Source organism: Gadus morhua, unplaced genomic scaffold (genome assembly GCF_902167405.1).
Source record: "Gadus morhua unplaced genomic scaffold, gadMor3.0, whole genome shotgun sequence".
Taxonomy (NCBI): Eukaryota; Metazoa; Chordata; class Actinopteri; order Gadiformes; family Gadidae; genus Gadus; species Gadus morhua.
In genome coordinates, this window is record NW_021963968.1 from 27,321 (window position 1) to 54,521 (window position 27,201).

The 27,201-nt window shown below is 42.1% G+C and overlaps 2 long non-coding RNA genes across 2 annotated transcripts; one reads left to right on the forward strand and one right to left on the reverse strand.

The window, feature by feature from the left end:
* Window positions 1-14,604: 14,604 nt before the first annotated feature.
* LOC115538404 (uncharacterized) lies at window positions 14,605-16,441 on the reverse strand. The gene is made up of 4 exons (XR_003975298.1): window positions 16,373-16,441; window positions 16,073-16,139; window positions 15,047-15,129; window positions 14,605-14,931 (listed from the first exon to the last, which is right to left on the reverse strand). It is a non-coding gene; the product is annotated as an uncharacterized LOC115538404 (long non-coding RNA).
* Window positions 16,442-16,459: 18 nt separating this feature from the next.
* On the forward strand, window positions 16,460-17,620 carry LOC115538405 (uncharacterized). Its single transcript, XR_003975299.1, has 4 exons — window positions 16,460-16,523; window positions 16,873-16,938; window positions 17,143-17,205; window positions 17,437-17,620. It is a non-coding gene; the product is annotated as an uncharacterized LOC115538405 (long non-coding RNA).
* Window positions 17,621-27,201: the final 9,581 nt, after the last annotated feature.

Here is a 27,201-nt window from a genome sequence, read left to right on the forward strand (position 1 = left end):
TTGTTTATTAGCTAAATTAGACGTGGAAAATTAAAAATCCAAAAAATTCCAAAATTAGACATCGGATCGAGTCCAAATTCTACACGCATGTTGGTGCTAACCATAATGACGTTTCATAAAAATTTCGGAAAAATTCGCCGTTAGGGGGCGCAATAAACGAGGAAATTGTATATCTTCTAATTGGCCAAAGGAATGTTCTTCAAACTCAAGGGAAACCATCAAGGGGCAAACCCGAGTCTATATGGAAAATATGGCCAAGAATTATTAATGTGGGCGGGAGTTATTTGGCAAAGGAAAATTGTCTTTGGAAAATTTCGCCACAGGGCGGCGCCAAAAAACGACGACATTTTCTATCTCCTATTTGGCCAATGGAATGTTCTGAAAACGCGTTTTAGGCTATAACTCCCACACCGAAGCTCCCACAGTCAAAACCTTTATATCCACATGTTGTTCACGGTAGCGTTTTGAATACTTGCTTCGCGTTGGGCCGGCGAAACGCACATTTCTTGTCGCGTTGTGCCGGCGAAATGCACACTTCTTGGACCCCTGCATAACTGCTTGCAGTTCTAGTTAGGGGTCCAAGCCAACAGGTTGGATCCCTATTGTTTTTGTAAGGATTATTAGGGGTCCAAGCCAACAGGTTGGATCCCTATTGTTTTTGTAAGGTTTTTTTTTCCTATTATTATTATTTTTCCCCCCTAGAAGTGGGTCCACAGCCCAAACCGTAAATGGTGCGGACACGCCAATTGCATGACTAGATCCAGGTCCCTGAGTTCTAGGCAGACGACAAAATCCAGACACGCCGGCCACTAGGTGGCGCTATACCAAGGAAAGACGCGTTTGGGGCTATAACTCCCACACCGAACCTCCCACAGTCAAAAACTTGTACGCACATATTCACTGGAGTCTGCTGCATCCTTTGGCATAGGCCACGCCCATTTGCGTCTATAATTTTTTTTCGCAAAATCGCGAAAACCGCAAAACTGTTTTTTCCCTACTCCTCCCACATTTCTTGACCAATCGACACCAAACTTTGCACACGACATCATCAGACGCACACGCAAAGAATGCATGAAACACTTTTTTGATCCGTCCTTCGATAACGAAACGGTAGCGTTTTGAATATTGGTTTATTAGCTAAATTAGACGTGGAATATCAAAAATCCAAAGAAATCCAAAATTAGACATCGGAACGTGTCCAAATTGTACACACATGTTGGTGCTAACCTTAATGTCGTACGAAAAAAAATTCGGAAGATTTCGCCATTAGGGGGCGCAATAAACGAGGAAATTGTATATCTTCTACAAAATTTCGCTGCGAAAACGCTACACTGACTCCTGCTACTCCTACCACAGTCAAATCCTTTGTATCCACAGGTTCAGGGTAGCGTTTTGAACACATGCTTCGCGTTGTGCCGGCGAAACGCACATTTCTTGTCGCGTTGTGCCGGCGAAATGCACACTTCTTGGACCCCTGCATAACTGCTTGCAGTTCTAGTTATTATTATACTTACCCCCCTGAAACTATGCCCACACCCCAAACCGTAAATGGTGCCGACGCGCGAATTGCATGACTAGATCCAGATCTCTTCGGACTACGCAGACGACAAAATCCAGACATGCCGGCCACTAGGTGGCGCTATACCAAGGAATACGCGTTTGGGGCTATAACTCCCACACCGAACCTCCCACAGTCAAAAACTTGTACGCACATATTCACTGGAGTCTGCTGCATCTTTTGGCATAGGCCACGCCCATTTGCGTCTAGAATTTTTTTTCGCAAAATCGTGAAAACCGCAAAACAGTTTTTTCCCTACTCCTCCCACATTTCTTGACCAATCGACACCAAACTTTGCACACGGCATCTTCAGACGCACACGCAAAGAACGCTGGAACACTTTTTTGATCCAACCTTCGACGACGAAACGGTAGCGTTTTGAATATTGGTTTATGAGCTAAATTAGACGTGGAAAATCAAAAATCCAAAGAAATCCAAAATTAGACATCGGAACGAGTCCAAATTTTACACACATGTTGGTGCTAACCTTAATGTCGTACGATAAAAATTTCGGAAAATGTCGCCATTAGGGGGCGCCATAAATGTTGAAATTGTATATCTTCTAATTGGCCAAAGGAATGTTCTTCAAACTATGAGGGAACCATCAAGGGGCAAACCCGAGTCTATATAAAAATTATGGTCAAGAATTATTAATGTGGGCGGGAGTTATTTGGAAAAGGAAAATTGTCTTTGGAAAATTTCGCCACAAGAGGGCGCAAAAAAACGACGAAATAATACATCTCCTAATCGCCAATGGAATGTTCTGAAAACGCGTTTTGGGCTATAACTCCCACACCGAACCTCCCACAGTCAAAACCTTTATATCCACATGTTGTTCACGGTAGTGTTTTGAATACTTGCTTCGCGTTCTGCCGGTGAAACGCACATTTCTTGTCGCGTTGTGCCGGCGAAATGCACACTTCTTGGACCCCTGCATAACTGCTTGCAGTTCTAGTTAGGGGTCCAAGCCAACAGGTTGGATCCCTATTGTTTTTGTAAGGATTTTTCCTATTATTATTATTAGGGGTCCAAGCCAACAGGTTGGATCCCTATTGTTTTTGTAAGGATTTTTTTATTATACTTCCCGCGGTGAAAGTGGAACCACAGCCCAAACCGTAAATGGTGCACACGCGCCAATTGCATGACTAGATCCAGAATCGGCACCGCTACTCAGATAACAAAATCCAGACACGCCGGCCACTAGGTGGCGCTATACCAAGGTATACGCGTTTGCGGCTATAACTCCCACACCGAACCACCCAGAGTCCAAAACCTTGTACACACAGATGCACTGGAGTCTGCTGAATCTTTTGGCCTAGGCCACGCCCATTTGCGTCTAGGAATATTTTTCGCTAAATCGCGAAAACCGCAAAACTGTTTTTTCGCTACTCCTCCCACATTTCTTGACCAATCGACACCAAACTTTGCACACGACATCTTCAGACACACACGCAAAGAATGCATGAAACACTTTTTGGATCCGACCTTCGACGACGAAACGGTAGCGTTTTTAATATTGGTTTATTAGCTAAATTAGACGTGGAATATCAAAAATCCAAAGAAATCCAAAATTAGACATCGGATCGAGTCCAAATTTTACACACATGTTGGTGTTAACCTTAACGTCGTTCGATAAAAAATTCGGAAAAATTCGCCATTAGGGGGCGCAATAAACGAGGAAATTGTATATCGTCTGCAAAATTTCGCCGCGAAAACGCTACACTGACTTCTCGCTACTCCTACCACAGTCAAATCCTTTGTATCCACAGGTTCAGGGTAGCGTTTTGAACACATGCTTCGCGTTGTGCCGGCGAAACGCACATTTCTTGTCGCGTTGTGCCGGCGAAATGCACACTTCTTGGACCCCTTCATAACTGCTTGCAGTTCTAGTTATTCTTCCCCCCGTACTTGTGGGACTACAGCCCAAACCGTAAATGGTGCACACGCGCCAATTACATGACTAGAACCAGGTCCGGCACCGCTACTCAGATAACCAAATCCAGACACGCCGGCCACTAGGTGGCGCTATACCAAGGACAGACGCGTTTGAGGCTATAACTCCCACACCGAACCTCCCACATTCAAAACCTTGTACACACAGATTCACTGGAGTCTGCTGCATCTTTTGGCATAGGCCACGCCCATTTGCGTCTAGAATTTTTTTTCGCAAAATCGCGAAAACCGCAAAACTGTATTTTCCCTACTCCTCCCACATTTCTTCACCAATCGACACCAAACTTTGCACACGACATCTTCAGACGCACACGCAAAGAAATGATAGACAGTTTTTTGATCCGACCTTCGACGACGAAACGGTAGCGTTTTGAATATTGGTTTATTAGCTAAATTAGACGTGGAAAATCAAAAATCCAAAAAAAAACAAAATTACACATCGGATCGAGTCCACATTTTACACACATGTCGGGGCTCGCCTTATTGTCGTTCGATAAAAAATTCGGAATATTTCGCCATCAGGGGGCGCAATAAACAATGAAATTGTATAAATCATATAATTGGCCAAAGGAATGTTCTTCAAACTCAAGGGAAACCATCAAGGGGCAAACCCGAGTCTATATAGAAAATATGGCCAAGAATTATTAATGTGGGCGGGAGTTATTTGGCAAAGGAAAATTGTCTTTGGAAAATTTCGCCACCGGGCGGCGCCAAAAAACGACGACATTGTCTATCTCCTATTTGGCCAATGGAATGTTCTGAAAACGCATTTTAGGCTATAACTCCCACACCGAAGCTCCCACAGTCAAAACCTTTATATCCACATGTTGTTCACGGTAGCGTTTTGAATACTTGCTTCGCGTTGTGCCGGCGAAATGCACATTTCTTGTTGCGTTGTGCCGGCGAAATGCACACTTCTTGGACCCCTGCATAACTGCTTGCAGTTCTAGTTATACTTACCTCCTTGAAAGTGGTACCGCAGCCCAAACCATAAATGGTGCCGACACGCAAATTGCATGACTAGATCCAGATCCATGGGGACTACGCAGACGCCAAAATCCAGACATGCCGGCCACTAGGTGGCGCTATACCTAGGAAAACACGTTCGGGGCTATAACTCCCACACCGAACCTTCCAGAGTCCAAAAACTTGTACCCACAGATGCACTGGAGTCTGCTGCATCTTTTGGCCTAGGCCACGCCCATTTGCGTCTCGAATTTTTTTTCGCAAAATCGCGAAAACCGCAAAACTGTTTTTTCCCTACTCCTCCCACATTTCTTGACCAATCGACACCAAACTTTGCACACGGCATCTTCAGACGCACATGCAAAGAAGTGGTAGACAGTTTTTTGATCCAACCTTCGACGATGAAACGGTAGAGTTTTGAATATTTGTTTATTAGCTAAATTAGACGTGGAAAATTAAAAATCCAAAAAAATCCAAAATTAGACATCGGATCGAGTCCAAATTCTACACACATGTTGGTGTTAACCTTAATGTCGTTCGATAAAAAATTCGGAAAATTTCGCCATTAGGGGGCGCAATAAACGAGGAAATTGTATATCTTCTACAAAATTTCGCCGCGAAAACGCTACACTGACTTCTCGCTACTCATACCACAGTCAAATCCTTTGTATCCACAGGTTCAGGGTAGCGTTTTGAACACATGCTTCGCGTTGTGCCGGCGAAACGCACATTTCTTGTCGCGTTGTGCCGGCGAAACGCACATTTCTTGTCGCGTTGTGCCGGCGAAATGCACACATCTTGGACCCCTGCATAACTGCTTGCAGTTCTAGTTATTTTACTTCCCCCCGTACTTGTGGGACTACAGCCCAAACCGTAAATGGTGCACACGCGCCAATTGCATGACTAGATCCAGAATCGGCACCGCTACTCAGATAACAAAATCCAGACACGCCGGCCACTAGGTGGCGCTATACCAAGGAATACGCGTTTGCGGCTATAACTCCCACACCGAACCTCCCAGAGTCCAAAAACTTGTACACACAGATGCACTGGAGTCTGCTGCATCTTTTGGCCTAGGCCACGCCCATTTGCGTCTAGGAATATTTTTCGCTAAATCGCGAAAACCGCAAAACTGTTTTTTCGCTACTCCTCCCACATTTCTCGCCCAATCAACACCAATCTTTGCACACGGCATCTTCAGACGCACACGCAAAGAAATCTTAGACAGTTTTTTGATCCAACCTTCGACGACGAAACGGTAGAGTTTTGAATATTTGTTTATTAGCTAAATTAGACGTGGAAAATTAAAAATCCAAAAAAATCCAAAATTAGACATCGGATCGAGTCCAAATTCTACACACATGCTGGTGCTAACCTTAATGACGTTCGATAAAAATTTCGGAATATTTCGCCATTAGGGGGCGCAATAAACGAGGAAATTGTATATCTTCTACAAAATTTTGCCGCGAAAACGCTACACTGACTTCTCGCTACTCCTACCACAGTCAAATCCTTTGTATCCACAGGTTCAGGGTAGCGTTTTGAACACATGCTTCGCGTTGTGCCGGCGAAACGCACATTTCTTGTCGCGTTGTGCCGGCGAAATGCACACTTCTTGGACCCCTGCATAATTATTAGGGGTCCAAGCCAACAGGTTGGATCCCTATTGTTTTTGTAAGGATTATTAGGGGTCCAAGCCAACAGGTTGGATCCCTATTGTTTTTGTAAGGATTTTTCTTATTATACTTCCTACCAAGAAAGTGGTACTACAGCCCAAACCGTAAATGGTGCACACACGCCAATTACATGACTAGATCCAGGTACGTGAAGACTATGCAGACGACAAAATCCAGACCTGCCGGCCACTAGGTGGCGCTATACCAAGGAATACGCGTTTGGGGCTATAACTCCCACACCGAACCTCCCACATTCAAAAACTTGTACCCACATGTTCACTGGAGTCTGCTGCATCTTTTGGCCTAGGCCACGCCCATTTGCGTCTAGAATTTTTTTTCGCAAAATCGCGAAAACCGCAAAACTGTTTTTTCGCTACTCCTCCCACATTTCTTGACCAATCGACACCAAACTTTGCACACGGCATCTTCAGACGCACACGCATAGAAATGATAGACACTTTTTTGATCGGACCTTCGACGACGAAACGGTAGCGTTTTGAATATTGGTTTATGAGCTAAATTAGACGTGGAAAATCAAAAATCCAAAGACATCCAAAATTAGACATCGGAACGAGTCCAAATTTTACACACATGTTGGTGCTAACCTTAATGTCGTTCGACAAAAATTTCGGAAAATTTTGCCATTAGGGGGCGCCATAAACGACGAAATTGTTTATCTTCTACAAAATTTCGCCGCCAAAACGCTACACTGACTTCTCGCTACTCCTACCACAGTCAAATCCTTTGTATCCACAGGTTCAGGGTAGCGTTTTGAACACATGCTTCGCGTTGTGCCGGCGAAACGCACATTTCTTGTCTTGTGTGCCGGCGAAATGCACACTTCTTGGACCCCTGCATAACTGCTTGCAGTTCTAGTTAGGGGTCCAAGCCAACAGGTTGGATCCCTATTGTTTTTGTACGGATTATTATTATACTTCCCCCATAGAAGTGGTACTACAGCCCAAACCGTAAATGGTGCACACACGCCAATTGCTTGACTAGATCCAGGTCCATGAACACTACGCAGACGACAAAATCCAGACATGCCGGCCACTAGGTGGCGCTATTCCAATGAATACGCGTTTGGGGCTATAACTCCCACACCGAATCTCCCACATTCAAAAACTTGTACGCACAGATTCACTGGAGTCTGCTGCATCTTTTGGCATAGGCCACGCCCATTTGCGTCAAGAATTTTTTTTCGCAAAATCGCGAAAACCGCAAAACTGTTTTTTCGCTACTCCTCCCACATTTCTTCACCAATCGACACCAAACTTTGCACACGGCATCTTCAGACGCACACACATAGAATTGATAGACACTTTTTTGATCGGACCTTTGACGACGAAACGGTAGCGTTTTGAATATTGGTTTATGAGCTAAATTAGACGTGGAAAATCAAAAATCCAAAGAAATCCAAAATTAGACATCGGAACGAGTCCAAATTGTACACACATGTTGGTGCTAACCTTAATGTCGTACGATAAAAACTTCGGAAAAATTCGCAATTAGGGGGCGCAATAAACGAGGAAATTGTATATCTTCTACAAAATTTCGCCACGAAAACGCTACACTGACCTCTCGCTACTCCTACCACTGTCAAATCCTTTGTATCCACAGGTTCAGGGCAGCGTTTTGAACGCATGCTTTGCGTTGTGCCGGCGAAACGCACATTTCTTGTCGCATTGTGCCGGCGAAATGCACACTTCTTGGACCCCTGCATAACTGCTTGCAGTTCTAGTTATTATACTTCCCCCCTAGAAGTGGTACTACAGCCCAAACCGTAAATGGTGCACACACGCCAATTGCATGACTAGATCCAGGTCCGTGAACACTACGCAGACGAAAAAATCCAGACATGCCGGCCACTAGGTGGCGCTATTCCAATAAATACGCGTTTGGGGCTATAACTCCCACACCGAATCTCCCACATTCAAAAACTTGTACGCACATATTCACTGGAGTCTACTGCATCTTTTGGCATAGGCCACGCCCATTTGCGTCTAGAATTTTTTTTCGCAAAATCGCGAAAACCGCAAAACTCTTTTTTCGCTACTCCTCCCACATTTCTTCACCAATCGACACCAAACTTTGCACACGGCATCTTCAGACGCACACGCATAGAATTGATAGACACTTTTTTGATCGGACCTTCGACGACGAAACGGTAGCGTTTTGAATATTGGTTTATGAGCTAAATTAGACGTGAAAAATCCAAAATCCAAAAAAATCCAAAATTACACACCGGATCAAGTCCAAATTTAACACACATGTTAGTGCCACCCTTTACGACGTTCGATTAAAAATTCGGAAAATTACGCCCTAAGGGGGCGCTATAAACGAGGAAATTGTATATCTTCTAATTGGCCAAGGGAATGTTCTTCAAACTCAAGGGAAACCATCAAGGGGCAAACCCGAGTCTATATAGAAAATATGGCCAAGAATTATTAATGTGGGCGGGAGTTATTTGGCAAAGGAAAATTGTCTATGGAAAATTTCGCCACAGGGCGTTGCCAAAAAACGACGACATTGTCTATCTCCTATTTGGCCAATGTTCTGAAAACGCGTTTTAGGCTATAACTCCCACACCGAAGCTCCCACAGTCAAAACCTTTATATCCACATGTTGTTCACGGTATGGTTTCGAATACTTGCTTCGCGTTGTGCCGGCGAAATGCACATTTCTTCTCGCGTTGTGCCGGCGAAATGCACACTTCTTGGACCCCTGCATAACTGCTTGCAGTTCTAGTTATTATTATTCCCAGCTAGAAGTGGTACCACAGCCCAAACCGTAAATGGTGCACACAAGCCAATTACATGACTAGATCCAGGTCCGTGAGGTGACGGCAGACGACAAAAACCAGACACGCCGGCCACTAGGTGGCGCTATTCCAAGGAATACGCGTTTGCGGCTATAACTCCCACACCGAACCTCCCAGAGTCCAAAAACTTGTACACACAGATGCACTGGAGGCTGCTGCATCTTTTGGCCTAGGCCACGCCCATTTGCGTCTATGAATATTTTTCGCTAAATCGCGAAAACCGCAAAACTGTTTTTTCGCTACTCCTCCCACATTTCTCGCCCGATCAACACCAAACTTTGCACACGACATCTTCAAACGCACACGCAAAGGAATCGTGAGACAGTTTTTTGATCCGACCTTCGACGACGAAACGGTAGCGTTTTGAATATTGGTTTATGAGCTAAATTAGACGTGGAAAATCAAAAATCCAAAGAAATCCAAAATTAGACATCGGAACGAGTCCAAATTGAACACACATGTTGGTGCTAACCTTAATGTCGTACGATAAAAAATTCGGAAAATTTCGCCATTAGGGGGCGCCATAAACGAGGAAATTGTATATCTTCTACAAAATTTCGCCGCGAAAACGCTACACTGACTTCTCGCTACTCCTACCACAGTCAAATCCTTTGTATCCACAGGTTCAGGGTAGCGTTTTGAACACATGCTTCGCGTTGTGCCGGTGAAACGCACATTTCTTGTCGCGTTGTGCCGGCGAAATGCACACTTCTTGGACCCCTGCATAACTGCTTGCAGTTCTAGTTTTTTTATACTTACCCCCCTAAAACTGGTACTACAGCCCGAACCGTAAATGGTGCAGACACGCCAATTGCATGACTAGATCCAGGTCTCTTCGGACTACGCTGACGACCAAATCCAGACACGCCGGTTACTAGGTGGCGCTATACCAAGGAATACGCGTTTGGGGCTATAACTCCCACACCGAACCTCCCACAGTCAAAAACTTGTACGCACATATTCACTGGAGTCTGCTGCATCTTTTGGCATAGGCCACGCCCATTTGCGTCTATAATTTTTTTCCGCAAAATCGCGAAAACCGCAAAACTGCCTTTTCCCTACTCCTCGCACATTTTTTGACCAATTGACACAAAACTTTGCACACGGCATCTTCAGACGCACACGAAAATAAAAACTTCAACACTTTTTTGATCCGACCTTCGACGACGAAACGGTAGCTTTTTGAATATTGGTTTATGAGCTAAATTAGACGTGGAATATCAAAAATCCAAAGAAATCCAAAATGAGACATCGGATCGAGTCCAAATTGTACACACATGTTGGTGCTAACCTTAATGTCGTTCGACAAAAATTTCGGAAAATTTCGCCATTAGGGGGCGCCATAAACGAGGAAATTGTATATCTTCTACAAAATTTCGCTGCGAAAACGCTACACTGACTTCTCGCTACTCCTACCACAGTCAAATCCTTTGTATCCACAGGTTCAGGGTAGCGTTTTGAACACATGCTTCGCGTTGTGCCGGCGAAACGCACATTTCTTGTCGCGTTGTGCCGGCGAAATGCACACTTCTTGTTATTAGGGGTCCAAGCCAACAGGTTGGATCCCTATTGTTTTTGTAAGGATTTTTATTAGGGGTCCAAGCCAACAGGTTGGATCCCTATTGTTTTTGTAGTGTTTATTAGGGGTCCAAGCCAACAGGTTGGATCCCTATTGTTTTTGTAAGGATTTTTATTAGGGGTCCAAGCCAACAGGTTGGATCCCTATTGTTTTTGTAAGGATTTTTATTAGGGGTCCAAGCCAACAGGTTGGATCCCTATTGTTTTTGTAAGGATTTTTCCTATTATTATACTTACCTCCCTGAAACTGTGCCCACAGCCCAAACCGTAAATGGTGCCGACACGCCAATTGCATGACTAGATCCAGGTCTCTTCGGACTATGCAGACGACAAAATCCAGACACGCCGGTCACTAGGTGGCGCTATACCAAGGAATACGCGTTTGGGGCTATAACTCCCACACCGAACCTCCCACATTCAAAACCTTACACGCACAGATTGACTGGAGTCTGCTGCATCTTTTGGCATAGGCCACGCCCATTTGCGTCTATAATTTTTTAGGCTAGGGGATAACACTGACTGTGGAGGACCCGGGTTCGAATCCCATTCCTGGGGGCAAAGTTGTTATATGCCGTTTCAATTGTATCCTTGCCTACATCAGTTAGCCTATCTGGACAGTAGGCTAGGCATATCCCTTTAAGAACAATATAGACATCTGTATTTAGATCAATCTTATTCGTGAAAATATCATGCTATTAAGTATTTGGGCGTCAAATAGTTTTCAAAGCAGGGATACGTTGAATCCACTGCAGCCTCGAACTTCCCCAGCAGAGGTCACTGTCACTGAAGCTTCGAGTAATGAACCCATTTTCGAAACATTGGCTCAGCTCTTTATAAAAGCTTCATTTGCCCATCACTAAGAATTACGAACGTCACTGAGAATAGGATAGAAACACACAGATGGATCCGATCGAATTTCCGTTGCGATGGGTTTCCATCAGCGATTTATACAATATAAACAAATTATATAAAGCAAAACCCCTCTTTCATTTTCAAATAGTATATAATAGGCCTCCATCTGGAACAGTACTTGGGCTACGACTGAGGACGTTTCACAAGAACGCAAGCACACAAGTACAGAAAATAACCCGAATTGAGAAACATTCCTTTTTGTGTAATTTGTGTAAATATTAAACAATATCAGATGTTTGAGTTTTTATTGAAGTTTAAAAAAAAGCACACTATTTACAATGTCACACTATGTTTGAGTTTTTATTGAAGGTAAAAAAAAGCATACTATTTACAATGTCACACTATATTAAGTGTGGGCGTGGCGTACGCCCTTGAGTGCGTGACGAGGTACACACAGTAGGCTAGCTATTATTCAAATAATTCGCGGGCTTTTCCCGGCATTCATTGCGGTTGTATCCATTTTCACCCAAACAAAAAAATCCAACTGTATTATTCAGTCTTCCCGTTTTGGACATCCGTCAATCTTATCTTTTTTTAATTTGGCGAGCAAGAAGTCAGGAGATGTTGTACGGTATGAAGAGCAGAGTAACACATCTACAACATCTGTACAGGTGTGGGCGTGGCATACTCCCATGGTGCTTAGCGAGTTGAATGACTATCGTCAGCGACGCACGGCTCGGCCCACTCTGATCGGATTTTCTCTGCTTGAGACATCTTTGTTCAGATAGACCCTTTTGCTCTCCTTTCCACGGATTAATATTGTGAGCGGATTCATTCGAGTACGTTCTGTCTTTCAACTTTGCGGTTCAACCAAAGAAGTACGTTGTCAAGGTAAGTCCTTATACAATGGATAATTATGTTTATTGTATTAAGTTAGCATGGTTGCTTTGGCGGTTTGTTGATGCAGTTATGGCTTAAGCTTTCTTCGTGAGTGCCCGGTTTGTTGAGATGATGTGGTGATGGCGGCGTCTAGGCGGCCATTTTACCTTAGAAAAGCTTTCTTTGTCTAAGTCAGTGAAAAACAACGTAATCGTAAAGCTTAGTTGTGTATCACGGATAGGCTACTAGCTACCCTGTTTATTGTATTAAGTTGGCATGGTTGCTTTGGCGGTTTGTTGATGCAGTTATGGCATAAGCTTTCTTCTTTTTTCGTGAGTGCCCGGTTTGTTGACGTGATTTGGTGATGGCGGCGTCTAGGCGGCCATTTTACCTCAGAAAAGCTTTCTTTGTCTAAGTCAGTGAAAAACAACGTAATCGTAAAGCTTAGTTGTATATCACGGGTAGGCTACTAGCTACCCAGTTTATTTAATTAAGTTGGCATGGTTGCTTTGGCGGTTTGTTGATGCAGTTATGGCATAAGCTCTCTTCTTTCTTCGTGAGTGCCCGGTTTGTTGACGTGATTTGGTGATGGCGGCGTCTAGGCGGCCATTTTACCTCAGAAAAGCTTTCTTTGTCTAAGTCAGTGAAAAACAACGTAATCGTAAAGCTTAGTTGTATATCACGGGTAGGCTACTAGCTACCCAGTTTATTTAATTAAGTTGGCATGGTTGCTTTGGCGGTTTGTTGATGCAGTTATGGCATAAGCTCTCTTCTTTCTTCGTGAGTGCCCGGTTTGTTGACGTGATTTGGTGATGGCGGCGTCTAGGCGGCCATTTTACCTCAGAAAAGCTTTCTTTGTCTAAGTCAGTGAAAAACAACGTAATCGTAAAGCTTAGTTGTGTATCACGGGTAGGCTACTAGCTACCCAGTTTATTGAATTAAGTTGGCATGGTTGCTTAGGCGGTTTGTTGATGCAGTTATGGCATAAGCTTTCTTCTTTCTTCGTGAGTACCACAGAAAAGCTTTCTGGTGGACTCTGTCCATACAATGCAATGTGTTTTAAATGCTGAAATGTCGTGTTACATTCACTTTTTACACGCACACATCCGCCCAACAGTCTAAACTCTACCTCTGTCCACCATATGCAATGTGTTTTAAATGCTGTGCTTTAGCCCATATATTGATTTCACATGAACACCTTGTGCGTGTGTGTATTTATTGCAACTATCTGTTCTGTTTAATGTTCATTTCATATGAAAACACATGCTTATAATTACATAAATACATCTCTGTACAGGGTGGGGTTTTCAACATGCAGCCTTTCTTGATGCTTCCTCCCTGGTATGTAGTCGTAAAGATACAATAATGTTTTCAACTCATTTCTGTTCCTCAGAATTCTATTGCATGAATGTGTGATGTTTGACTTTTAGATCAACAGCTCGAGATAAGTTATTAATTTTAGTTTTGCGTTGAATTTGTCTCTTGAGCTCGTCACCGTGTCAAGCCTTGGCCTGTCTCTGCCCTCACTGGGAAGTTCCATCGATTGGATCTCCCTCCTGAGTCTCCAGTTAAGCAGGTAAACTTGTCAAAGACCTTTCAGAAAAAAATGTATAATTTAGCAGTGGAATATGTTTGGAGTGGAATGACAACTTTTTATTTGTCCTTATTTATAGTTTGTGCTGTTTGTGGGCGACTCGCATCTGCGTGCGTTGGTTGACCGTTACGTGAGGATGCCAGACGGTTGCCTTTCGTTTGGGTTCCTGTCTACGCCTGGGGCGTCTGCCGCTGAGCTCCGCACTGAGTTGCTGAACGCAGACATCCCCAGAACCCCCGACATCGTTTGCTTGCTGGCTCCAAGCAACAACCTCACGGCGACGCCCGGCATCGAAGCGGCTGGAGTTGCCTTCGATGGACTTCTGAGAGCTGCCCGCAGTCGATGGCCTAAGGTAGTTTTTGTGTAACAAAATAAAGTGTATTTTCAAGGCAGACTATTTAACAGAATTGTATAGTGTGTAATCCAAAACTTTTGTGCGGATCAGGTGTTTGTGCTCGATTTCCCTCCCCGGCTGGCGAGTGAATTGGCACCGCAACAATTCCTTCGAGAGGAGTTTCGTCGCGTTGCAGCAAAGAACGGTATGTAAAAATGATTAAGAGATAATGTCAGTATAGAATATCTTTGTAGGAAAGCTTTTAGTGTATCAACACCACCTCTTGGTAGCACGTGTCAAATATGTGTATAGTGTATGGTTTAATATTTGTTTTCTTCTGCAGGTGTAGAGTACTGCGTCACAGCTGACCGCTTTCTGCTGGACTCGCGTGCCTTGTGGAGTCGTGATGGGGTAAGTCGTGTTATAACTTGGCACGTGAGAAATTCATGTAATGTCATTTTTATATGGCAAAAGCAGTTTATTTCAATAATAACCCGTGCTTCTCATTATAATAGATCCACCTGAGTGACGATCTGGGGATGCCGCTTCTCGCGAAGCTTCTGTGGCACTTCTCCTTTCGGCAGCTACAGTCACCTCTGCCTGTTACACCTCCGCCTGTGTCTCCTCCCAAGTCACCCCCGACTGTGAGACCCTTTGCTACCACCGTGGTTGTGAAGGGAGAGGTTTCACGTCCACGTCCCCTTGACCCCTTCAAGGAAACTGTCGTCGGACGTCGCGGAAAGGTAAAAGTTATTCAATTTTGAAGAGCTTTAGTTTTAGTTAGGCCACATTTATTGAATACTAATTCCCCCTATGTGTTTATAGCGCAGCCAACCTGAGTCCTGGGATGCGCCTGAGGACTGGGATCAGTCTTCCGTGCGGATCCTTCCTCATGAGGTTTGTACATTGGTATGATAGCTGATACGAAATTAAACCGTAATGATGCGTACATTTGTTGTTTCATTTAAATGCTATTCCTATAAGACAAGGCAAATGGTCAATGGCTCAATTCTGTTTTTTATTTCTAGGTTTGTGTGCCTCCTCTGGTCCTAAGGAAGTGCTTTGTCGTGCTAAACCCTATCCGGTTTAGCACTGACAAGTTGGCTGCAATGGATCGCATTGTTCCATCCAACCTTGACGTCCCCATGGGGAATCACTCAAAGGTAATTTGTGTGATTTTAATATTAACTGTTTGTGAGTGCATACATATTAATAGCGCCTGTAATCCTATATGACAAGCTTTACATTGTATGGTACAGATAGTTGCATTGATAATAAAAGTGTTATATTTCATTAACTGTTATCATTTCCGTTCTCTTCCATTATGATAGAAACGGAAGGTGGCACATGGAACCACGGCTGTGGTCTCCAAAGGAAAGAAGGCCCGCCTTGAGGTTGGTAATTTCTCAGTGAAATATGTACTTGTTTTTTGGTTGAAACACAGGAACAACTATTTTCTGATTTCGCCTCTAACACAAGAGGTAGTCCAACATTCTCTGTGTAGGTATTGTTTTGCCAATGATTTACAATTATTTTCCAGGCACTTCAAACTCCAGCAAGGATTGCCAAACCTTCGAAGCTGGTAGCTCCCCCTCGACCTGTTCCAGAAGCTGCTGTACCAGCTACTCTGGAGGGCGTACCTCCTCCTCGACCTGTTCCAGAAGCTGCTGTGCCAGCCACTCTGGAGGGCAGCGTCTTCGTGCATTCGAGCAAGGTAATTTGCATACAACATGTAATGATTAAACACATTCAGTGAATAGAGTGCGGTTCTCTATTCTTTTGATATTTTCTCTAAGTTCCCTTTAAGAGAGTGTAATTTTGGGTTTCCATCTCTCAATTGTAATGTACATATAATTCTTACTATGTCTTTGCAGTTTGCTCAACCGGAGGGGGATGACAAGACTCTGTGTGTTGATGAGTGGCCGTTTCTTCAAACAGAGTTTTGTGAGGTAAAGGAATGGGGGAAAAAGAGAGCATCTTGTAATAATTTTATATATTGGGTTTTGTTGTTAAATTTGTATGCAGCGCCACAAAATACAGGCGTGCACAACACAATGTTTGTTACTGTTTTCAATAAACTACATTAGCAGTAAGTTCTTTGAACTGCCCACTTTTCAATTTTCATACAATTGTACCTCTCATAATAATTTTGCTCCCCTACCTCATTGTAGAAGGTGAACCAGCCAACTGCTCGGGTTGTCTCTGGACAGAGAAAACAAAAGGAGCCAACACCTTGGGGGCCAAAATTTGTGATGGCCCAGGCTGATAAACCAACAGCCAATGAGACCAGCTTCTTGGGATGTTCAACCAAGGTAATGACAACAATATAAAAAATGATTTGCAAATAAGCAATCAATCTGTTCCAGGATCAGTATCTAGAAACATTTACATTTTTACTTCATAATTACAATCAACATAGTTTAACTGTTTTTAACATGTTCTTGGTAATATCTACACACTATGAATTGGAAATGTCAAGAAGGTTGGCTGATGAACTTGTTGTGCTCATTTTAATTATTTAAACTGAACTGAAATAAAAGTTTTCTTTGTCCTTAATTCTGTTCACCACAATACACCAAATGTCCCCTTTTCTATGGCTTATGAGTTTGCATGTAGGGGTAAACCAATTTTTTTTAACATTCGTAATGTTTGTGATTGCAGATGACACACATTGAGGACCATGAGCCGTTTGAACCAGCACCTGAGGTCACTGCGAGCAGTCAGCAGGTATGTAATTACTAGTGGAAAAATTGTATGCCAACAGGAAAAGCCACAGCTTAAGAGACCCATTTTGTTTTGATGTGTTTATTCTTTTAAAACATTGATATGGTGTAAGTGAGCAGTTCTGACTAATTTGCCTATACTATGTACATTTTCAAATTACTTACTGGGAACCAACATGCTTTTAAAAACACTGAATTGTCATTTCAGCAGAGCCCGCCTGAGGACAATGGCCAGCTTGAAGATCCTCATGTAACACTTGGCAATCAGAAGGTACTTATTTTTAACATGTTATTCCCTGTTCCTTGAGAGTTTTCCTGCCATTTATTAGATCTTGGAAATTAGTTAAAGTAATGTTAATATCATGTACAATTCCGTTTTCCCATTATACACAGCCATGAACTACAGCTGATTGATTCCTAGCCTTTTTATGAATTCCTTGTTAATTTCGTTATAAACTATTGGTTACACTCCTTTTTGATTGAACTACTGTTGTGTTTTTAGGCACCCTGTGATTTTGCACCTGCCAGAGCTGCTACATCAAGTCATGTGACTTATGACAACCCTGGGTGTCTTCAAGGATCTTTTGACCAGAGCAGCCACATATTCGGGGAAAATGCAGGTAAGCAGTGTGCTACAAATGGCATAGCGGCGATTATGACCCACACCACCCATAGCGTTCTCAAATGGAAAAAAAAGAACATTCATCGTATTCTAAAACAAGGTAATGGCTTGTACACATTTATGCTAGAAAATAAGGAAATCAGTGCAGCCAAAACCAGTGGGCATATTTTCATTTCCGAGTTACCCAGACACTGCAAATTAAACAACAAATTATTTAGTTTGGAATATTTTGATACACTCACTGGAAGTCTTGATCAAAAGGATGATTATGACGCTTCTTTGCAAAACATTGCCATGCCTTTAGAAGAGGCTATTCAGAAGACACTGCTGCAGACAGACACATGCTTGCTCAACATCCAAGGAAGTGTCTGTGCCGTTTTCAAGGTCGAAACTGCTTTTGCAGTTTTCGATCCTCATTCTCGTAGTACTTGGGGTTCAGTTGCACCGGATGGAACCAGCATAGTAGCGCACAATGCTACTGTGTATGAGTTGTATGACCATATTGAGAACCTTGGCAATTCCTTATATCAAAATCATCCACATGCTTTTGATATCCCAAACAAGGTGTTTGAAGTCACTGGTGTGAAAGCTGTTGAGGTAAACTCACCATTTACTGCTTTAACTGCACAGCCTGAAGCCAGCACTTCGGCACATGACGGTACTTTGGACACTGACAGTGACTCTGATCTCTGGGTCCTTTCGGTAACGGATAGAAATTCCCTTGCAGTAAACACGTCTTTTTCCCTTGAAACTGTGCAGCCCGTAGCAAACACTTCTACATGTGACACAACTGTAAACATTGACAGTGATCCTCCAATTCACACAGAGGGTGCATCAGATGTCTGTTTAATTTCTGTAACAGATAGCCCCAATATATTATATACTGGATTGACATTAAGGGAAAAAAATCGGATCTGCCACAAACTGAATATCGTACCAAGTTTAGATCAAGATATTGTTGTACAAACCTTCGATATGGCACAGCCTGAGCCATGCCAAACAACATCCATTGGAGGTGACGGTAATTGTTTCTTTCGTTCTCTTTCGTCTGTATTGAGTGGTTGCGAGTCACATCACAAGGCCTTTCGAAAGGCTGTAGTGAATCACATCTCAAATAATCCACTTCATTACATTACTTGTCTAAGACAGCAATTTGCCTCTGTGGAGCAATATCTCCGGGATTCAAAAATGAAATACGTTGGATCTTGGGCAACAGAGTTGGAAATACAAGCTTCAGCAGATTTTCTCTGTGTTGATATTTACACATACAGTCAACAGAAATGGATTACGTTTACGGCGAACATTGAGCCGATTTCAAGAAAAGCTATATATCTGAAACACTGCAACGAATGCCATTATGAACCAATTGCATGTGTCAAAGGAAAAACCTCTCATGTATGCTTTAGTTTAACTAGCTTCTGTGAAATGTCGCACAAAATGTCCAATGCAGAACTTGTTTCACCAAGTAAAAAATGTACTGATAAAGTAAAAAATCTAAGAAAAAAGAAAGCGTATGCTGAGGACACAGAATATAGGCAAGTTAAAAAGCTACAAACTCAACAAAGATATAAATGTGATGAACAGTATCAAGCAAAATTAAAAAACAGTAGTATCGCAAGATATGCTAATAATGAACCGTTCAAAGAACAAGTAAAAAACTGCAGTATTGAAAAATATGCTAATAATGAACCGTTCAAAGAACAAGTAAAAAAACTGCAGTATTGAAAAATATGCTAAGAATGAACTGTTCAAAGAACAAGTAAAAAACTGCAGTATTGAAAAATATGCTAAGAATGAACTGTTCAAAGAACAAGTAAAAAACTGCAGTATTGAAAAATATGCTAAGAATGAACTGTTCAAAGAACAAGTAAAAAACAGCAGTATTGAAAAATATGCTAATAATGAACTGTTCAAAGAACAAGTTAAAAACAGCAGTATTGAAAAATATGCTAATAATCCTGCCCATCATAACCAGGTGAAACAAAGAACTGTAATCAAATACAGAGATGATCCATCATGTAAACCCTCTTTAATTGAAAGAAACTGTCAAAAGAGACTTAATCTTACCCTCTTAAAACACAATATTGACTTTGTAATTGAGCTCTTCCAAGAAGAGGTCAAACATGGACCAGAACATGTTTGTTGTGTATGTCACAGATTATTGTTCCGTAAGCAAGTTAGATTATGTGACATAACTTCATATGAATCCAAGGCTTCAACTGTGTCAGCAATTGCAAAACAATGCATAACTACAACATATCTCCATCAATGTGATAACGCATGTTTAACGCCATGCACACTAAAACAGACAGTTGCTGGGAAATTGTGGATATGTTTCAGTTGCAACTCCAAGATACTCAGTGGTAAGGTTCCCCAGGAGAGCGCTGTGAACAATATGGCATTAGATCCAATTCCGGACGAATTAGGCACACTGAACTCATTAGAACAACACCTGTGCGCATTGAATATTCCCTTTATGCGACTTGTGGCATTGCCACGAGGTTCTCAGAATTCTGTCCATGGGCCGGTGACTTGCGTTCCATCAAACAGCGATGTAGTCACTTCGGTTCTCCCTAGGCTAGAAAATCAAGATTTAATGATCCGAATAAAACTGAAAAGAAAACTTACTTATAAGGGGCATTATCAGTATCAATATGTGCACACTCAAAAAATCCAAAATGCGATAGCATGTTTAAAGGACATGAATAAATGGTATAAGGACATAGACTTTAACCCAGAATGGGAAAATCCCTTGCCAGAAGATGCATGTTCTGTTTTGAAAGAATGCAACCCTGTTAATGACACTCCATCTGCACCTGAAAGCAGTGACATTACAACTCAATCAGACCAGGTGTCAGATGATGAAGAAGCTGACCACATATATGAAACTCAAACACACGGGTTACTCTTGGACACATGTTTGCAACCAATAGATATCGCACAAGAAATATTTGATCAGCATTTCGAAAGTGTTTTATCAATAGCTCCAGCTGAAGGCAACAGTCCTGTTAGGCTGCTGACAGATAAGGGCAATGAAGCAAAATGTTTCCCAACTCTTTTCCCCAAAGGGACAGGTACATTCCATGATGCACGGCCCCACAGGCTCACTCTCAGTAGATACATCAACACACGAATCCTAAATGCTGATGGGAGGTTTAGCAGCAACTTGGACTACATTTTCTATGCTCAATATTTATCTGAGGTCAATCAGGTTGTTTCCAAGGTGTCCATAGCACTGAGAAAAGGTTACCATGCAGGGGAATCATTGGCTATAACTTCCGCCATGCTTTCAAACAAAGACTATGTACAAAATGTCTTAAAAACCGATCTCGGTTACAAGTTCCTTCAACCGATCCGAGGGACTCCAGTATTTTGGCAAGGTGTACAGAAAAATCTATTTGCTATGGTTCGTCAGCTTGGTGTCCCTACTTGGTTCTGTTCATTTTCATGTGCTGATTTACGCTGGACTGAACTCATCGATGTTTTCATGAGACTACAGAAAATACAGGGAAATGTCAACGACCTGGACTGGTCACAGAGGTGCAATTTACTCAAAACTAATCCGGTTACCGCGGCAAGAATGTTCCAACACAGGTTTCAGACTTTCCTAAATGACGTCATCAAGTCACCAGCTAACCCCATTGGTAAAGTTATCGACACATTTTTTAGAGTTGAATTCCAACAACGCGGCTCACCCCATACTCATTGTCTGTTCTGGGTAGAAAATGCACCGAAAATAGGCAAAAACACAGACCAAGAAGTCACACAATTTATAGATAAATACATCAGTTGTGAACTCCCGCCAGCAACCGACGCATTGCATGAAGTTGTTTCCAGCGTTCAAAAACACAGCTCCAAGCACTCAAAGAGTTGTAGGAAAAAAGGCACAACATGCAGATTTAACTTTCCACGTCCTCCAAGCAACCACACCTTTCTTTGTAGAAGTAAAACAGACGAGAAGCAGGAGGTAACAGACGCTGATCCGATAGACGTCTCTATATTAGAAATGCGAAAAGAAAAAGAGGTGGCTAAAAGTGTCATGACAAGGGTCAAACATGCTCTTTCAAGTCCAGACCTAACCTTCGACACTGTGGATCAGCTATTTGCTTCCGTTAACATCACCCAGGAAATGTTTGAAAATGCCTACCGATTGACAACCAATAAAAACGCGGTTGTACACAAACGCAACCCATCAGATGTTTACGTTAATCAATACAACAAAGACCTTTTGCGTTGCTGGGATGCCAACATGGACATACAATATGTCTGCGATGCTTTTGCTTGTGTAGTATACATAATATCCTACATCTCAAAAGCAGAACAAGACATGGGCTTATTGTTACAACATACTCAAAATGAAATGAAAAAACATGGAAATTTAGATGCAAAACAAACACTCAATAAGTTGGGAAGTGTCTTTCTCCACAATCGCGAGGTCTCAGCTCAAGAAAGTGTTTATCGAGTTACAAACATGCATCTCAACGAATGCTCAAGACTGGTCACATTTATCCCTACTGGTGAAAATACCGTCAGAATGAATTATCCTCTCAGTGTCATTCAAAGCAAAGCAGAACAGGGTGACACGTCAACAGAATCGATATGGATGACGAGCATAACGGACCGCTACAAAAACCGCCCCCAGGGCGCAATTTTTAATGATATTTGTATAGCCACATTTGTTTCAAAATACAGAGTTTTGTACGGGAAAGAGCAGCACAGCAATGGCTCTGTTAAACTGGAAAATAACACTGGCTTTGTTAAGATGAGAACTAGGGGATCTGATGCTGTTGCTAGATGCGCTCGTTTCTCACAAACCAAATATCCAGAAAAACACTACCAAAGTTTGCTACAATTGTTTTTGCCTCATTATACAACAGATGAGTTAAAACCTCCACCGTACAACAGTTATGAGCAGTTTTACAGGACCGGTTCCATCACTAACAGCAGCAATACAACGCAAAGTGTTAAGGAAGTTGTAGATTTGAACAGATCCCTCTTTGAAGTAGATGCAGATGAGCTCGATAGACGCCAAGAGGTTGCAGGGCACCACGGGGCTCACGACGAGGCATGGGCAGACCTTTGCCCTGAATCTGAGTTGGAGCGATTAGAATGTCAGGAGATGTCTAACAACAACGACACAAATCAAAATGAAAGAGAAGCCATACCGGACTTGCAGTCGGACACAAAGGCGACACTGTCTAAAGAATTTCCCACACACTCGATACAAAGAGCTGAAGGCCTGTCCATTATGCGCACGTTAAACGAACAACAGACTCAAATTTTTTACAAAATCCGCGCATGGTGCCTTGACAAAGTCAATGGCAAAAACCCTGACCCGTTTCGCGTATTCATTTCAGGGGGAGCAGGCACAGGAAAGTCCCACCTGATTAAAGCTGTGTACTACGAGTCATGCAGACTCTTTGCAAGAATGTCCATTAATCCAGACGACACTCATGTTTTGCTAGCTGCTCCTACAGGAGTAGCAGCATATAATATCAACGGAAGCACAATACACAGCACCTTTGCTATTACTACCACTGCCAAACTGCCATATCAACCTCTAGGGGATGAAAGAATCAATTCGTTGAGAGCCACCATGAAAGACTTACAAATAATCATTTTGGACGAGGTGAGTATGGTTGATCATAAAATCCTGACGTATGTCCATGGCAGACTACGACAAATAAAGCAACAAGGAGATTATGCATTGTTTGGGAATGTATCAATCATGGCAGTTGGTGACTTCTTCCAGCTCGGCCCTGTAAAGGGAACACCTCTTTACCACGAGCAATTGGTGACCGATCTGTGGAACAATCATTTCACTCACATTGAGTTGACAAAGATAATGCGACAAAAAAACAAAGAGTTTGCTGAAACATTAAATCGTCTTAGAAAACACAGAAAAGGAGACAATCTTTACCAGCGAGATGAAGTCTTGCTAAGACGACGTGAGACCGGCGAGGGGGAACTGACACAGGACCTTCACATTTTCCCCAGAAACGATGAAGTGGCAGCCCATAACATCGCCATGTTACACAAGACGTGTACGGATTTGGTGCAAATTAAAGCTCAAGATACTCAGAGAAATCCTACCACAGGACAAGTAACAAGAAAAAATAATCCAAAAATTGATAGTCAGACATGCTTAAGCAGAACGTTAATCGTTGGTCCATCAGCTCGCGTAATGCTCATAAAAAATATAGATCTGTCAGATGGATTGGTCAATGGTGTATTCGGTACCGTTTGCAAAATCACCTTTGAAGGGAACGTTCAGTTTCCCAAAACCATTTTGGTTAACTTTGACAATGACGCAATCGGCAGGAAACTGAGGAGTAGGTCTGTATGCTTTGAGCCTCAATTTCAACAAGCAACACCCATAGATGCTGTGGAAGACAAAGTAATGACTGGTGGATCTAGACGCCAATTCCCGTTACGCCTAGCATGGGCCTGTACAATACACAAAGTTCAAGGTTTAACTTTAGAAAGAGCTGTAGTGTCCCTTAAAAAGATATTTGCAGCTGGCCAAGCATATGTAGCATTAAGCCGAGTAACGTGTGAGGAAAACCTTATCATTCAAGACTACGCAGCCAAAGCCTTCTATTCGAAACCAGACATCGACATTTCCCTGCAAAAAATGGAACCATTCATTGCAACTCCACCAGCAGAAATAACTTCAACCCTCAAAATATGCCTCCACAACATTCAAGGTCTATGTCAACACATGGAAGACCTTAAACATGACCAGAGAATCTTGAGTGCTGACATCATTTGCGTGACAGAAACATGGCTGGAACAAAACACCTCAGTCGATTCCATTGAAATGCCAGGTTGGACTTTTAATCACAAACTCCGGTCCCAATCCTACCATAACATGACCCAATTCCAAGACTTGGTAAACAAACGGCACGGTGGAGTGGGCTACTACCACAAAGACCACATCACTTGTAACATTATACACATGCCATGCAGTGACTTGGAAGCCATCATGTTTAATGTTCAGCCTTTGAATTACAATTACATTGTGCTGTACAAACCGCCATCATATAAACTCGCCTTATTCAAACAAAATCTCGCTTTGGTAATGCAACACTTTAACCAACTTTCAGGAGGAAAGGTAATTATGGGTGACTTCAACGACAATGCCCTTGTTTCTAAATCTGCAGAAAATTTCATGCAACAGCAAGGTTACACCCAAATTGTCTCTTCGCCAACAACAGAAAACGACACGACAATTGATCACGTATACATTCGTGACATTAATCCCACTGATATCAAAGTGCAAATTCTGTCCACCTACTACTCCGATCATGAGTGCCTCTGTTTAGATTTCCTTCTGTAACTGGTTAGCTCGTTTGGCTCGCAGGTTTTAGCACTACCCAATAATTTAAATGTTTTGTCTGTCTTTTCTATTTTTTCAAATAAATAATAAATATTAAATATATATTTTTAATTTCCTATTTTTTCTAATAAATAATGAAATTTCTACCCATTTTTTTTTTATGGATTTGCCCCTCTAAACAAAGCCATAGATATGTTTCTTTTTTTTAGCACTACCCAATGTTTTCAATGTTTTGTCTTCGTCTTGGATTTGGATTTTTTACTTTACTAAATTTTCTCCCCATTTTTTGTATTTTTTTTATTTTTTATTTAACCCCCTAATAAAAGCCATAGATATTTTGTCCCTTTTCAGCATTTTTTCCCTATTCATCTACAACTTACAATTTACAATAAGGGTACACTGCTAAACTATTTGTTAATGCTTAGTTAATAACTCATAGCTAACTAACCATTTCTAAATACTTGCGTAATGCTTGATAAGCATTAACTAAGTCAAACTAACTGTTATCCTTAGTTAATGCTAATCTAAGCATCAACCAAGAAAAACTAACTGTAATGCTTAGTTAATACTTATCTTAGCATTAACTAAGCATCACAGTTAGTTTTACTTAGTTAATGCTAGATAAGTATCAACTAAGTACAACTAACTGTTATGCTTAGTTAATGCTATAGTAAGTATAGTTAACTAAGTAAACTTAATGCCTAACCAATCATTACTCAACATTAAATAGTGTTAAATACGCATTAACAAACCATTGATAACATTACGTAAGTATTAATCCACAGATATATGATGTACCCTCATTGTAGTATGTTAGCCATGGATTTAGGTTACCTTTTTATTCAATCTTTAAAATACCATTTGGATTCTTTTGATTTTTTCAAAAAAATGTGCCTCTCAAAACCCAACCCCTCATCCACGTCGTGAGAGGCGGAAACAGTGTGTCTGTATTCCAGGTCCATCCAAGACGCTGTCTGAATGGACCTGGAAACATGCTGGCCAACGGGGCTCTGGTAAAGCAAACCAATCGAAACGGAAGCGGACAAGGCGTTTGGGGCTATAACTCCCACACCGAACCTCCCACAGTCGAAACCTTCGTATCCACAGGTTCGCGGTAGCGTTTTGAACACATGCTTCGCGTTGTGCCGGCGAAATGCACATTTCTTGTCGCGTTGTGCCGGCGAAATGCACACTTCTTGGACCCCTGCATAACTGCTTGCAGTTCTAGTTAGGGGTCCAAGCCAACAGGTTGGATCCCTATTGTTTTTGTAGTGTTTATTATTATCAGGGGTCCAAGCCAACAGGTTGGATCCCTATTGTTTTTGTAAGGATTATTAGGGGTCCAAGCCAACAGGTTGGATCCCTATTGTTTTTGTAAGGATTTTTCCTATTATTATTAGGGGTCCAAGCCAACAGGTTGGATCCCTATTGTTTTTGTAAGGATTTTTTTTATTAGGGGTCCAAGCCCACAGGTTGGATCGCTATTGTTTTTGTAAGGATTATTATTAGGGGTCCAAGCCAACAGGTTGGATCCCTATTGTTTTTGTAAGGATTTTTATTATTAGGGGTCCAAGCCAACAGGTTGGATCCCTATTGTTTTTGTAAGGATTTTTCTTATTATTATTATTATTATTAGGGGTCCAAGCCAACAGGTTGGATCCCTATTGTTTTTGTAAGGATTATTATTATTCCGACATGCTAATCCTAAAAGTGTGCCCACAGCCCAAACCGTAAATGGTGCCGACACGCCAATTGCATGACTAGATCCAGGGCCCTGAGTTCTAAGCAGACGACCAAATCCAGACACGCCGGCCACTAGGTGGCGCTATACCAAGGAAAGATGCGTTTGGGGCTATAACTCCCACACCGAACCTCCCAAAGTCAAAAACTTGTACCCACATATTCACTGGAGTCTGCTGCATCTTTTGGCATAGGCCACGCCCATTTGCGTCAATAATTTTTTTTCGCAAAATCGCGAAAACCACAAAACAGTTTTTTCCCTACTCCTCCCACATTTCTTGACCAATCGACACCAAACTTTGCACACGACATCTTCAGACGCACACGCAAAGAATGCATGAGACACTTTTTTGATGCGACCTTTGACGACGAAACGGTAGCGTTTTGAATATTGGTTTATTAGCTAAATTAGACGTGGAATATCAAAAATCCAAAGAAATCCAAAATTACACATCGGATCGAGTCCAAATTTTACACACATGTTGGTGTTAACCTTAACATCGTTCGATAAAAAATTCGGAAAAATTCGCCGTTAGGGGGCGCAATAAACGAGGAAATTGTATATC